This window comes from Siphateles boraxobius, unplaced genomic scaffold (genome assembly GCF_051911475.1).
Source record: "Siphateles boraxobius isolate OS27281-9 unplaced genomic scaffold, OSU_SipBor_1 45, whole genome shotgun sequence".
In the NCBI taxonomy this organism is placed as follows: Eukaryota; Metazoa; Chordata; class Actinopteri; order Cypriniformes; family Leuciscidae; genus Siphateles; species Siphateles boraxobius.
The window spans coordinates 409,622-424,138 of record NW_027509086.1 but is presented as its reverse complement, the minus strand read 5'-3'; the positions used below and the strand labels follow the sequence as shown (position 1 = coordinate 424,138).

The following is a 14,517-nucleotide window of genomic DNA, read 5'->3' as shown; positions in this document are numbered from 1 at the left end:
GAAGCACAGAGCAGCAGAGTTAGAAAAAACCTTGTTAATCCTTGTGAGGAGAAGTAGTTCGTCCATTTTGTTATGAAGGGATCGGAGGTTCGCAAGATGAATGCTGGGGAGTCCAGTGCGCAGGCCGCGTTCGCGGAGTTTAACCAGCGCGCCGGCTCGCTTCCCACGTTTGCATCTGACCGCGCGTTTGAACAACACCGCTGCCCCTCCGACGAGAATGTCCAGCAAAACGTCTGAATAATCAAAAACTGTATAGTTTTCTGGTGTGTGTTTCCTAATGTCCAGTAGTTCGTCTTTGGTGAAAATGATAGGAAAATAATGACTAAACACAGGACAAACGAACAAAAACAACACAATAAATGGAGAGCCCCACACCGAGGCAGCCATCTGCGGCGCCATCTTCTCTTTCTTGTGCTAATAAGATAAAAATAATGACTATTCTGCCCTCGTAAAAGAGTTCCCCTTCTTCAACTAGGCGACAGATGACTCCTTCCACAAGAAAGTTGAACTGAAGCATGGATTTATTTAAACCACCACTTCAAATGCAAGTGGAAAAGAGTAAGACTGAAATACAGAAAAAGGGAAAATAATTTTCTAAAGACTGGACTGTACATTAATAATTGAAACATTTCGCTTAAGGTATAACTAAACATAATATATACAATAATAATCTAGATGCATGTAGCATCGTACTGAAAGATCTCTCTTAAAATAAATTTTATCCTAAAATTACTGGCACTAATTCCAGACAAAGATGAAAAACAAGCTTCTAGTAAACGCATTAATACTTACAGACAAAGCTTCTATAAATGATTGCATAGATGATGAAGAGATTGAGCTGCTTTAACCGTGTGACTATCAGCATCAACTGAGTAAGCAAGATGGCTGCAATTAAGGTCAGAGGTTACTCTCTCTGACAACATCAAAAACATACATGGACTAGCACCATCTAGTGGCTCTAAAAATAAACTACACTAAGAACGGTACAGTGACAAATGCGCTAAGTTGGCAACACTGATTCAGTCTCACGCCGCTTCGACACGTCCACTTGAAAGGGATATTTTGACTGTAACGTCACCAGCTCGAGTGCCCTTGAGAGCCACCAGAGGGCACTCCACATCAGACTATTGAATTGATATTAACTTATATTCTTAGGAAAGCCATTTGCTCTACAAGAGATTAAGGAAAATGTGCCCACTGAGTGAGACAGACACACACGCACACACACACACACACACACACACACACACACACACACACACACACACACACACACACACACACACACACACACACACACACACACACACACACACACACACACACAAACTTCTGATTGATAGCTGACACTGACTGAAAAACTCAGCCACCATTGAACTGGATTGATAATGATAATGTCAGCAAACGGCTCTAAACACAAGGCATACACGTGCTAAACGTTAACATGAATTAATATTCAACTACGTATAAAACATAAACTCACCTAAAGGATTATTAGGAACACCTGTTCAATTTCTCATTAATGCAATTATCTAATCAACCAATCACATGGCAGTTGCTTCAGTGCATTTAGGGTTGTGGTCCTGGTCACGACAATCTCCTGAACTCCAAACTGAATGTCAGAATGGGAAAGAAAGGTGATTTAAGCAATTTTGAGCGTGGCATGGTTGTTGGTGCCAGACGGGCCGGTCTGAGTATTTCACAATCTGCTCAGTTACTGGGATTTTCACACACAACCGTTTCTAGGGTTTACAAAGAATGGTGTGAAAAGGGAAAAACATCCAGTATGCGGCAGTCCTGTGGGCGAAAATGCCTTGTTGATGCTAGAGGTCAGAGGAGAATGGGCCGACTGATTCAAGCTGATAGAAGAGCTACTTTGACTGAAATAACCACTCGTTACAACCGAGGTATGCAGCAAAGCATTTGTGAAGCCACAACACGCACAACCTTGAGGCGGATGGGCGACAACAGCAGAAGACCCCACCGCGTACCACTCATCTCCACTACAAATAGGAAAAAGAGGCTACAATTGGCAAGAGCTCACCAAAATTGGACAGTTGAAGACTGGAAAAATGTTGCCTGGTCTGATGAGTCTCGATTTCTGTTGAGACATTCAGATGGTAGAGTCAGAATTTGGCGTAAACAGAATGAGATCATGGATCCATCATGCCTTGTTACCACTCTGCAGGCTGGTGGTTGTGGTGTAATGGTGTGGGGATGTTTTCTTGGCACACTTTAAGCCCCTTAGTGCCAATTGGGCATCGTTTAAATTCCACGGCCTACCTGAGCATTGTTTCTGACCATGTCCATCCCTTTATGGCCACCATGTACCGATCTTCTGATGGCTACTTCCAGCAGGATAATGCACCATGTCACAAAGCTCGAATCATTTCAAATTGGTTTCTTGAACATGACAATGAGTTCACTGTACTAAAATGGCCCCCACAGTCACCAGATCTCAACCCAATAGAGCATCTTTGGGATGTGGTGGAACGGGAGCTTCGTGCCCTGGGTGTGCATCCCACAAATCTCCATCAACTGCAAGATGCTATCCTATCAATATGGGCCAACATTTCTAAAGAATGCTTTCAGCACCTTGTTGAATCAATGCCACGTAGAATTAAGGCAGTTCTGAAGGCGAAAGGGGGTCAAACACAGTATTAGTAAGGTGTTCCTAATAATCCTTTAGGTGAGTGTAAATCTCATCATTAAAGCTCTTCTTGCGCTCTGATATCACTACGATGGCAACTCCGCCCAGCTCAGGGAGAGACACACACACCATGTGTCCAAACCTCAGCCAGGTAGTCGCTGAATAAAACTCCCACAAATACCACGGAACAACGTCGGCATTACTTAATCCTAAGACCAGTGTTCGTAACAGCTACTGTATGCATACGGATAGCCTACAACTTAGCTATTTGCAGCTCCCTAAATACAATGGCAAGCAGTTTTATAGACAAGGCATCCGGCATTCGCGTTTTTAATTTGGACCCACAAACTTGCTTAGCTATAGTTGCAAGCAGATATAGAGCAACGTGTTTCCACTTTCAAAGTGTATGGCAATATTTTCAGCTAAGTCAAACTAAGTTGTTTTTTACAGTCTATGAGCTCAAATGTTATGTTTGGCTATAGGCTTAATGTGTGTCATTGTTCTCTACAGGTTGAGGAACTGTGGTGTCACAGATGAAGGTTGTGTTGCTCTGGCTTCAGCTCTGAGATCAAACCCCTCACACCTGAGATTACTGAGTCTGTGTAGGAATGAACTAGGAGACTCAGGAGTGAAGCTGTTAAAGGATCTGAAGGATGATCCACATTATAAACTGGGGACACTTGCGTAAGAATAGTTTTTAACGATTTTTATCATATTTTAATTTAAAAATCAAATGGCTGTTTTAGCAACTGTGTTGGTGTGCGTGTGTGTGTGTGTGTGTGTGTGTGTGTGTGTGTGTGTGTGTGTGTGTGTGTGTGTGTGTGTGTGTGTGTGTGTGTGTGTGTGAGAGAGAGAGAGAGAATATTGTGTCTGAGATCATCAGATAATGAGTCTTAAATTCAGCTTCAGTTTCTGTTGGTCTCTGAACTTTAAACTGTTTAATATGAGTTTAATTCTGCTCATACTGTTGTGACTGATTGTGAAAATAATAATAATGTTATTTTCAGCTTTTCCCCTTTAACTGTCTCTATAGGCATCTTTACACAGCTGAGTTCAGGCTGCTCTAAAGCGTTTCTGTGTCTGCTCAAAGTTCTATGTAAAGACACAATGCCGCATAAAAGCAAACTGAAAATATGCCGTTCTGACCCGCCTCAGGCGCTAGTATCAAAGATGACTCTGATATTGTTTTGGTTCAATGTAAATGAGCGCGAACTTGTGCCGCTCTAAACTACGTCATTGTCATGACGGCGCGATAATCAAGAAGCAGAAGACCACACATATAGGCCGAGCTCCATATTGTATTAGCCAAATAAAAAAATGTCAGCCAACAAGCGACAATAAAGAAAAGTGTCTTGTAGAAAACCACCAAAATAACAGAGTCGTCGACGTGTGTAATCAATTGGCTTTGGCCGTTTGTAATCTTCCTGTGAAGAGACTGGCAGATCAACGCGCCGCTACATGCTGGTGTTGATGGCGCAGTGGATAAGACACATGCCTTTGGTGTGAGAGACCCGGGTTCGAATCCACTGTGATACAGCAATTGTAAGCCGCTTTGGATAAAAGCGCCAGCTAAATGAATAAAAAAATAAAAAAATGTAAAATTTCTCTCAGATACGGTAAATGCTTATTCAGCGCCACTGTGTTATATTATATTCCAAAACTCATCTTCTTGAGGACGACATTTCACACACACACGACCTGCCTGAAACGCTAACGATAGCATAATTGTTCTTTCTGACTCTTTGAAAAAAACTTTTAATCCTGCGGTGATCTATATGGTGTAATAATACATAATATATAGCATTTGTTCCATCTGGAACAATATTATTAAGAAATAGAAAATAGCTATCAGTACCACAGAATTATGACAAACATTAAAGCGTGAGATAGCACGCATTTACAATTTGGTTTTTTTATTTATCTCGAGTTTTATTTCTTTAATTATTTTTAAATTCATGTTATAACACTTTGTTAAAACTGTAGTTTTAAAATATTAATGTTCAAAGTATTATTTCCCGCAGTTTTAATAAACATTCTGTGTAAATGCACATTTCGTGATTTTAATCCTCTTCAGATTTGGTTTCTGTGCCGCTTTTTCTGTGTAAAGACCCTTATGTGTGTGATTAATCTGATATTTGGGTTGTTTATTATTAACTGATATTAAATCTATAGTGAGTGTAATGATGATTTCTGCTGGTTCTGGATCAGCTGTCCGTTGTGTGAAAGTGAACTTTCATGTGCTTTTGATTTTGTAAAGTGACTTTGAGCATCAGATAGAAGCTATATTATCATGCTTTAGGTTAAATTAAAGGTATTGTAGGTAGAAATCCACAAAAATACTTTTTGTCCAAATTTGTTTAAACTGTCTTTATATATCAATGCATAATTAAAATGTAAGTACTCTGGAAAAGAAATTATAAAAATCGAGTGTCTGTAGTCCTCTCAGGACTGCAATAAACACAGCTCATTATTCCATTAACTCCCACCCCCTCCCTTCTCGGCTCCTTCCAAAGCCACGCCCCCAAAACAAATGAACGCGCGACCCCGGCCGTTCGCTCAGCTGGAAGAGTCGGACGCGTTTACCAGCAGTACCAGATGTAGTGACATCATGTCAGAATCACAAGTAATAAAATAACTAACTTTATCAGTATGAATATAAACAATTAACATGGCTGTAAGTACTCACTATCCAGCTCGCATATCGATACTGGTAAAGTATAAAATATTTGACTAGCTCGTAACGGAATCAAACTCAATATAAGGCAAAGCTATAAATAGCTTCATTGATACACGTTTGCCGTTACTATCAGTTAAACTGCGATGAAGGTGAATTTTTAAGATTCATAACATAAGATTGTTTACAGATAAACTGAGTAACATACACTCAAACACCTTCTCACAACTGCATTGCAGACCCAAGATAATATAACACACACACACAACATATATTGTATAGCACATACAGATAAAACATAAAGACATAGGTAAACATATGTAGAGCATATAACAACAAACCAAACGTGAAAAAACGGAGCAGGTAGAGTTCACGGTGAAAATAGGAACAAAGTTTAGGCAGAGGGTAAAGCTAGGTATAAAAATAGATCCCCTAAACTTTTTAACCTAAAGTTAGATTTGGCGAAATTAAACAAAACAGCTTTCAACTGCAGATAGGCCTATTGCTTATTTATCGTCTCAACCCTGGCTCACTAACAGTAACGTTATACCAGTCGACACCAAAGTTACACTGTCATAGCTAAGCCAGTACCGTTAGTTATGCTACGTAACGTTAGGTAGCTATATTAGGTAGCTACGTGTGCTAATGATACATGCTTCATGAAAAAATAAATGCCCTCAAAATGAAAACAGCAAGATTACCTGTCCAGCAGAAATAAAGCCATCATGGAGTCACTTTTCAGCCCCTTGAGATCCCTCAGTAGTCGCCGACGCTGGAAAGCCACGCCGATATTGACTCTCGTATGATTTCTTTATTTATCCAAAGACTTTTTGTTCATAGCCTTTTCAAATACTGTCTTCCTTTTTTTAACTTGTCTGACTTCGCTGCCTCTACAGTATATGCAGGTAACGTTACTGAGAATTTTGACTGTTCTTTCTCTGCTATAATTGTTATTACTAGCTTCCGTGCCTCTTCAAACGGGTGCGCGCATTTGGGCTCCTCCTGTATCAGCAGAGGTGGTATCCATGGTAGCGAGGGAGAGTGACAGTCGCCCCAGCCAATCATTTCTTTCGTCCCGAATGGAATAATGAGCTGTGTTTATTACAGTCCTGAGAGAACTACAGACACTCGATTTTTATAATTTATTTTCCAGAGTACTTACATTTTAATTATGCATTGATATATAAAGACAGTTTGAAAAAAATTGGAAAAAGTATTTTTGGGGATTTCTACCTACAATACCTTTAATATAGATTATCTTAGTTCTCTTACGAGAGTATCTCTCGTACTGCATAATATCTTACGCTATGGGGAAAACCTCTTTTCCACGAGATATTGAAGCTAAAAATTATCCTTAATTTTGAATTAATGTAAAACGCTGTGCAGCAGTATGCAGATATAGGCAGGACGGCTCGCGTGCCTATTGGCTGCCCTGCGGCAACAGCAGCAGCCTATCGAGAGAGGCGCTGCATGACACCATTATAGACACCATTATAGTCCTTCACGTCTATTGCGATCTCAAAACTCCGGCCAGTTGATAATACCTAGAATATATAAATCGACTGCTGGCGGTAGATCCTTTTCCTATTTAGCACCAAAACTTTGGAACAATCTTCCTAACATTGTCCGGGAAGCAGACACAGTCTGTCAGTTCAAAGCTAGACTAAAAACACATCTCTTTGACCTAGCATTCACATAACACTCTATAGCCTTCTATAATTCAATATTAGGCTGCTTAGATTAGGTCAGCTGGAACTGGGAACACTTCCCTCATATCCTGATGTACTCGTTACATCATAAGAAGAATGGCATCTACGCTAATTTTAGTGTCTTTGTTTATCCCGAGGTTTTCCCGCAGCCTGCTGGATCCAGGCCGTTTCCAGATCTGACGAAGGACTTTCGCCTGGACCTGATGACAATGCAGTGCTGAAGTGCCAACAAGCCTCTCCCTATGGAGGATCCCTATACCACTCTACAGATAAAGCGTTGTGGAATTTTCTTGGTTCGCGTACCTACCCAAAGTAATAAGATAAAACAAAAATTCTGCATCAAAATTTATAGACAAGTAGTTTGTTTAGGCATGGTTTGTAAGGAATTACAAACCTGCGCACATATATTCAAACGCACATAACTATAGAATCAATTCTTAATGCGCATGTGAACGCCATCAGCGTCTAACGCAGGTTCACGTTTAAAGTCTGTTTAGAGAGAACGGTGTCGTCTTAGCGGCCCCTAATTTAATAACAAATGATCATTTAGACGGAAGTGAATCAAGCAAAACTAACTTTAGCTGGAAAAAACATTTTTCAAGAGCCACTATAAAACCAAACCAATCTCTGTTACCTTAAATTATATGTTTATCTCTGTAAAGCTGCTTTGAAACAATCTACATTGTTAAAAGCGCTACATAAATGAGGATGACTTGACTTGACTTGACCATCCTATGGGGGCATTTCGCGCCCATTTCGTCACGTCCCGCCAGAAAAGGCGCAATCTCGCCCTATAAATACAGCTCGATAAGGCTGGAACACTGATTTTCATCTCTTCAGCAAAGCATCACACATCGCTGGATCCGGAGTGAGAAGCAACGCCGTCTGAGGACAAGCACACAGCGGGACGAGCATTTGTGTCTGAAGTCGCTAGCACCGCCGCCTTTAGCCGCCGTACCTGCTACGCTTTCCGGCGTTATATCCTTTCATTACTGTGTGTGTGTGTTCGCCGCTGCGACACACATTTTTTCACTGTCTCTCACTCTGCTAAAAGAGCTGCGTCTTTTTTAAGATGCAAAGATCCTGCGGCTCGTGCCGAGCCACACTCAGCGACGGGGACCGTCATGTCATCTGCGTTTCCTGCCTGGGTGAGGATCATGTGGCTCTCGCTCTCGTCGACGGCGGATGCCCTCACTGTGAGCTACTGCCTATGGTGACTCTGAGGACTCGCCTGGCATCCTTCTCAGAGCCTGCACTTCAGCCCGCCGTAGCGCCGCGCCGTAAAAAGCGCCGTGCCCAGCGCGGCCCCGAGCCTTCTCCTGCCCGCCAAAGCTCGCCGGTTCGCCCGCCAGCTTCGCCGGCATCGCTCGAGTCCCTCCCCGACGGACAGCGGCCGCCGTCCGCCGCCACTTCCGCCATTGAGGTCGACGAAACAACCGAGGTCTGTTCTCTCCTGGCATCAGATAGTGAGGAATGGGCGAGCTCTGTGGACCTCCCCCCTGCTAGCCGCGAGCCTTCTGGAAAACGAGCCGGCATTGAATCAGAGCTGATGCGTCTGCTCTCTCAAGCCGTCGACAACCTCGGCATCGACTGGGAGGCGCCCGCGCAGCCTGCGCGCAACCGACTGGACGGATGCTTCCTCAAAAAGGACCACTCGCCATCACAATCCAGGCCCGCGCCTTTTCTTCCTGAGCTTCACGAAGAAGTCGCAAGGTCCTGGGGTGCCCCCTTCTCGGCCAGGGTGCGTACCTCTGTCTCGGCTGCATTCTCCACTGTGGACGGTGCGAAAGACAGAGGATACCTTTCTCTTCCCCCAGTGGAAGCAGCGGTAGCTTCCCATCTCTGCCCGCCCTCTGCTGGACGGCGAGCGCAGACGACGCTACCATCTAAAGCCTGCCGAGTGACGTCAACCATGCACGGTCGCACTTACACCGCCGTCGGGCAAGCCGCGTCAGCTTTACACACAATGGCCATCTTGCAGATCTTCCAGGCCGACCTTCTCCGAAAAATGGACGAGGAAGGCGCTGAATCGATCAGCGTTGCAGATTTGCGGAGCGCTACAGACCTGGCTCTACGCGCCACAAAATCAGCTGCACAGGCCATTGGGTGGAATATGCCCTCTCTCACCGTGGCTGAGAGACATCTGTGGTTGACGCTGTCTGAAATGACTGAAGCGGAGCGCTCTGTACTCCTCGACGCGCCCATTTCGTCAGCTGGCCTCTTCGGATCTGCCGTCAAAGATTTCGCAGACAGATTCCAGGAGGTTCAAAAGACATCACAGGCGATGAAGCACTTCCTCCCGAAGCACTCTAGTTCCGCAGCAGGTCGCTCTAAACAGCCGCCTGCCCGGAGCTCCCAGCCTCAACCCACACAACCCGCCGCCGCTGCTTCTCAAATCCGCCAGGCCCGAGAACAGAGACCGCGCTCTCGCTCTGCTGGACGCCGCCCCCCTCAGCGCGGGCCCCGGCCGAGGATTGAAATCAAGCCCGAGGTCTCAAAGCCTTCCTAGCCTCTCTGGGAAAGCGACGGTGTTCAAACCCCGCTGCGGCCGGATTTTCACCGAAACGTTTCGCTCGTCCAGTTCCATGCAATGTGACTGTTCGAGCGTATTTAGCAGTCAACCAGCCGGTCCATTTACCCGCTTGCCTGCACACAAAAGCTGTTTTTACGGCTACCCAGATAAATCCAATAAAGAGTGTATTTTCTGGTGTTCCGGCCACGGCCGACGGTGTTATGAGTGTTGTAAGAATTGTGCAATTAATGTAGTGTACGTGCCCACAATACAGTGCTCACAAACACTACACGAAACATGTCCCACGGTTTCTGTAAAAACGAAACCAACACATATTCAATCGGCGCGAGCCGACAGTGTTCTCACTGCAGTGAGTGTGCCCGCTATCCCGCGCCCACATTCCCGCACAGACATGCCGAACACCACGGGGCTCGTCCCGCTCACCTTCTCTCCACAACCTGTCAGAGAGAAGCCGAGCGCGGTCGGGCTGCCTGCTGTGATCAGCGCACCCCCCGCCTCGCACACTGCAAACACAGTGTCTATTTCTCAGCACACCGGAGCTCTCCGGCCGCCGCTATGCTGCAGCCAGAGCCCAGATTTCATTCTACCCCTAGCTATTCGCGCAGATGCGTGGGCAAAGATTCCCGGGGTATCAAAATGGGTGCTGAACACTATAAAAAGAGGCTATTCGCTGCAGTTCACTCGACGCCCCCGCCTTTGTGCGGCGCGAGGCGAAACGACGGTAAAAAATGAAGTATCTCAACTACTTTGAGCCGAGATAGCGAAACTACTGAGCAAAGGGGCTATAGAACCTTTATCTCAGGCTTAGAGCGACGGGGGTCTATACAGCAGGTATTTTCTGGTAACGAAAAAAGACGGGGGTCTCAGACCCATTCTAGATCTGCGACGGCTGAACAAAACGCTCATGAAGCGCCAGTTCAGAATGATTACAACCAGGAAAATCCTCGCGCAAGTTCGCCAGGAGGACTGGTTCATGTCAATAGATCTGAAAGATGCCTATTTTCAAATACAAATAGCGTCACAGGCAATTCTTGGGTTTCGCCTTCGAGGGCCAGGCATACCAATACAAAGTCCTGCCGTTCGGCCTGTCCCTGGCACCCCGTACATTTACGAAGTGCATCGACGCGGCTCTCGCACCCCTGAGACTTCAGGGCATGCGAATTTTGAACTACTTGGTCGATTGGCTGATTCTAGCTCGATCACGATCAGAGCTCATAGAACACAGGGCCACATTACTCGAACATCTCGAGAATCTGGGTCTCTCAGTCAATTGGGCGAAGAGCTCGCTGTCTCCCAGCCAGAAAATGTCTTTTCAGGGAACAGTGATGGACTCGCTATCCATGGCAGCGCGTCTGTCGCCAGAGCGCGAACGGGACATTCAGCGCGCCGTGAAATCCTTTCGCCGCGGCTCGATTGTCCAGCTCAAAAGGTTCCAGAAAATGCTGGGCCTCAAGGCCCCAGCAGCTTCAGTGCTCCAGCTCGGTCTGCTTCGCATGCGCCCACTGCAGCTGTGGCTGAAAGCGCGAGTTCCGCCCGGGGCATGGACTGCTGGTCGGTTTCGGCTCCGAGTCGATCTGAAATGCGTCTCAGCTTTGAAACCTTGGCAGAAAACTGACTGGTATCAGTCAGGTGTGAGTCTGGGGACTCCCTCGAGTGTGACGGTGGTGTCCACGGACGCCTCCACCTCGGGATGGGGAGCGCTGCTCGAGGGCAGACCGTTCTTTGGCCAGTGGTCAGAACGGGAAAAGCTCCTACACATAAACTGTCTGGAAATGATGCCAGTCCACAACGCGCTATGGCGCTTCTGTCCCCAGATAAAGGGCCACCACGTCTTGGTCCGGTCGGACAACATGTCAGTGGTGGTGTTGTGGCAAAAATTCATCTCAAACAAACATCACTGCGTAAGAGACACTCAGAGTCAAATTATATAAAATAGAAGTATTTATTCTTGCAAGAATAGGAGCAGTCTAATACACAGTTGTTACCCTGTGCAGAAGAGTGACACACCCCCAGACAGACTGAACTAGCTTTTATCTTAGTTTCAAGGCCTTCTTCCCCCCAGAGCCTTCCTCCCAGTAGTTTTCCATAGACATCACTAGTTGGCCCACTAAGCTCCCCTGCACCAAATGGCCTTCTGACATCTAGGTCAGAGGTCCTTGTTCGTCTGTTCTCTGGAGTGTCTCCCCCTTCTGCCTCCCCAGGTACATAAACAGAATCTTCTCTCACTACAAGTGAGAGACACACATGTGACATTATTTGAATCATCTATATTTTACTAAAGATCAATGAATATCATTAAAATTGCCACCACAGTGGCATACATAAATCGCCAGGGCGGCATCAAGTCCCGAAACCTTTACAGGCTAACGGAACGCCTCCTGGTCTGGGCTCAGCACAACCTGCTTTCGCTGAAAGCGGCGCATGTGCCTGGTCGCCTGAATCTGGGACCAGACAGACTGTCCAGAAACAATGTCCCAGCAGGAGAATGGTCGCTGCACCCGCAGACATTCGGCAGACATTGTGGGAGACATCCGAAATATTTCTCCAAGAGCAAGGACGCGCTGGCCCACGCTTGGCCCCGCTGTCCCCTCTATGCTTTTCCCCCCGTCTCACTCCTGCCTCAAGTGCTGGAGCGAATCAGGGAAAACGGATGCCCAGTGCTGCTTGTGGCTCCGCTCTGGACAAACCAGACGTTGTTTCCGGTCCTGATGCGGCTGACCAGCACTGCCCCGTGGCCACTACCGCTGAGGAAAGACCTCCTCTCTCAGGCCAAGGGCTCGATTTGGCATCCTCACCCGCAACTATGGTCTCTGCACGCATGGGCCATCAATGGGTACCCGGTAACCTCCCGGAGGGAGTGTTAAACAATATGACGCAGGCGAGGGCCCCGTCTACTAGACGGCTCTACTCTAAATGGTCTGTGTTCTCTGCGTGGTGTCAAGCTCAGGGCTTTTCACCAGTAGACTGCGGGGTCACGGAAGTACTCTCCTTCCTGCAAGAGCTACTGGATAAGGGCAGGACCCCATGTCCCCATCCACGCTCAAAGTGTACGTGGCGGCCATAGCAGCATTCACAAAACCTGTGTCTGGCCAGTCACTGGGGAAGAACGACCTAGTCGTGCGATTCCACAAGGGCGCTCGGAGGCTGAACCCTCCTAGACCTCCTTCAGTCCCGGTGTGGGACCTTTCTGCGGTTTTGGAAGCCATGAAAGGTGCCCCGTTCGAGCCAATCCATTTGTCAGACATGAAGCATCTGTCTTTCAAAACGGTGTTTCTTTTGGCTCTCGCTTCAGTGAAGCGCATAGGGGACTTACAAGCGCTTTCTGTAAGCGCGTCATGTATGGAGTTTGGGCCTAATGACTCAAAAGTCATACTCAAACCAAGGCACGGGTACGTGCCCAAATCCCTCAACACACCGTTCAGGGCCCAGGTTATTTCCCTGTGCGCTCTCTCGGCTCATGATGAGGAGGAGGATGCGAGTCTCCTTTGCCCTGTCAGGGCACTGAGAGCTTATGTGTCCCGCTCGTCTGCCTTCAGACAGACCGAGCAGCTCTTCGTTTTGTTCGGCGGACGCTCCAAGGGACTGGCCGCATCGAAACAGAGCCTATCCAGATGGATAGTCGACGCCATAGCACTGGCTTACACTTCTAAGGGCCTGCAGTGTCCTTTGGGTGTCAGAGCGCACTCCACGAGAGGCGTTGCCTCGTCGTGGGGGTGGTATAGTGGGGTTACCTTGCAGGATATCTGTACGGCTGCGGGCTGGGCCTCGCCGTCTACATTTATAAGGTTTTATAACCTAGAGGTTCCCGCCTTACAAGCCAAGCTTCTGTCGGTATAGAATTCAGTGCTACACTACATGAGCCCCGGGCTACTGCCCTTGGGACCTTGGTGTCGGATCCCAGTACGCACGGCGTTTTGCATTGTGTTCCCCATAGCGTAAGATATTACGCAGTACGAGAGATACTCTCGTAAGAGAACGTACTCGGTTACTAACATAACCTCGGTTCTCTCTAGAGAGGGAACGAGTACTGCGTATCTTGCCGTGCATACACAGCTCTGGTTCGCTTCGGCGATGAAAACCAGTGTGCCAGCCTTATCGAACTATATTTATAGGGCGAGATATATTTATAGGGCGAGATTGCGCCTTTTCTGGCGGGACGTGACGAAATGGGCGCGAAATGCCCCCATAGGATGGTGTCACGCAGCGCCTCTCTCGATAGGCTGCTGCTGTTGCCGCAGGGCAGCCAATAGGCGCGCGAGCAGTCCTGCCTATATCTGCATACTGCTGCACAGCGTTTTACATTAATTCAAAATTAAGGATAATTTTTAGCTTCAATATCTCGTGGAAAAGAGGTTTTCCCCATAGATATTACGCAGTACTCGTTCCCTCTCTAGAGAGAACCGAGGTTACGTTAGTAACCGAGTACGTTTTCTTATGAAAAGATGTGACAGACGTAATGTCTCATACTGAATATGTGACTGTTTGTGTGTTTTATTTTAGGTTAGATGACAGTGTGATCTTGTGATGATCATCTGATGGTGAATAAGGATCCACTACAGAGACTCACAGTCAGCAGAATCTACAGAGACTGAAGATACAGTGACTTCACTGTTATTAAGACTTCATTTAGATTTCAACGATCCTCTGACAGACCTGATGAGGCGGCAGTGAAACACCTTTTATTTCACCGCAGCAAATTACAGTTTCTCATTCATAGATTTGTATAAATACACTAAAGCACTAAAAATATATCTTAAAGTCACAAATATATATTTTCTGACCACGTTAGACACTATACAAAGGATTGCACACAATAGACACTTGTCGATTTTTAGAGTGTGGTTTCTGTTCATATTTATAGGTATTTTGACAGCTTTATTTCCGTTTTCATGCACTCTATGATCTTTCCTTGTGCGACATTTTTCCATGTGCTTCCTAACGAGGAGAAATA

At 46.3% G+C, this 14,517-nt stretch overlaps 1 long non-coding RNA gene across 1 annotated transcript in view; it reads left to right on the top strand.

Annotated features, from left to right (window-relative positions):
* Window positions 1–14,280, top strand: part of LOC143709108 (uncharacterized) — a 168,496-nt gene extending 154,216 nt beyond the window's left edge. Inside the window, exons 2-3 of the long non-coding RNA XR_013193888.1 lie at window positions 3,161–3,343; window positions 14,072–14,280. This is a non-coding gene — a long non-coding RNA (uncharacterized LOC143709108). The remainder of the gene's footprint in view (window positions 1–3,160; window positions 3,344–14,071) is intronic.
* Window positions 14,281–14,517: the final 237 nt, after the last annotated feature.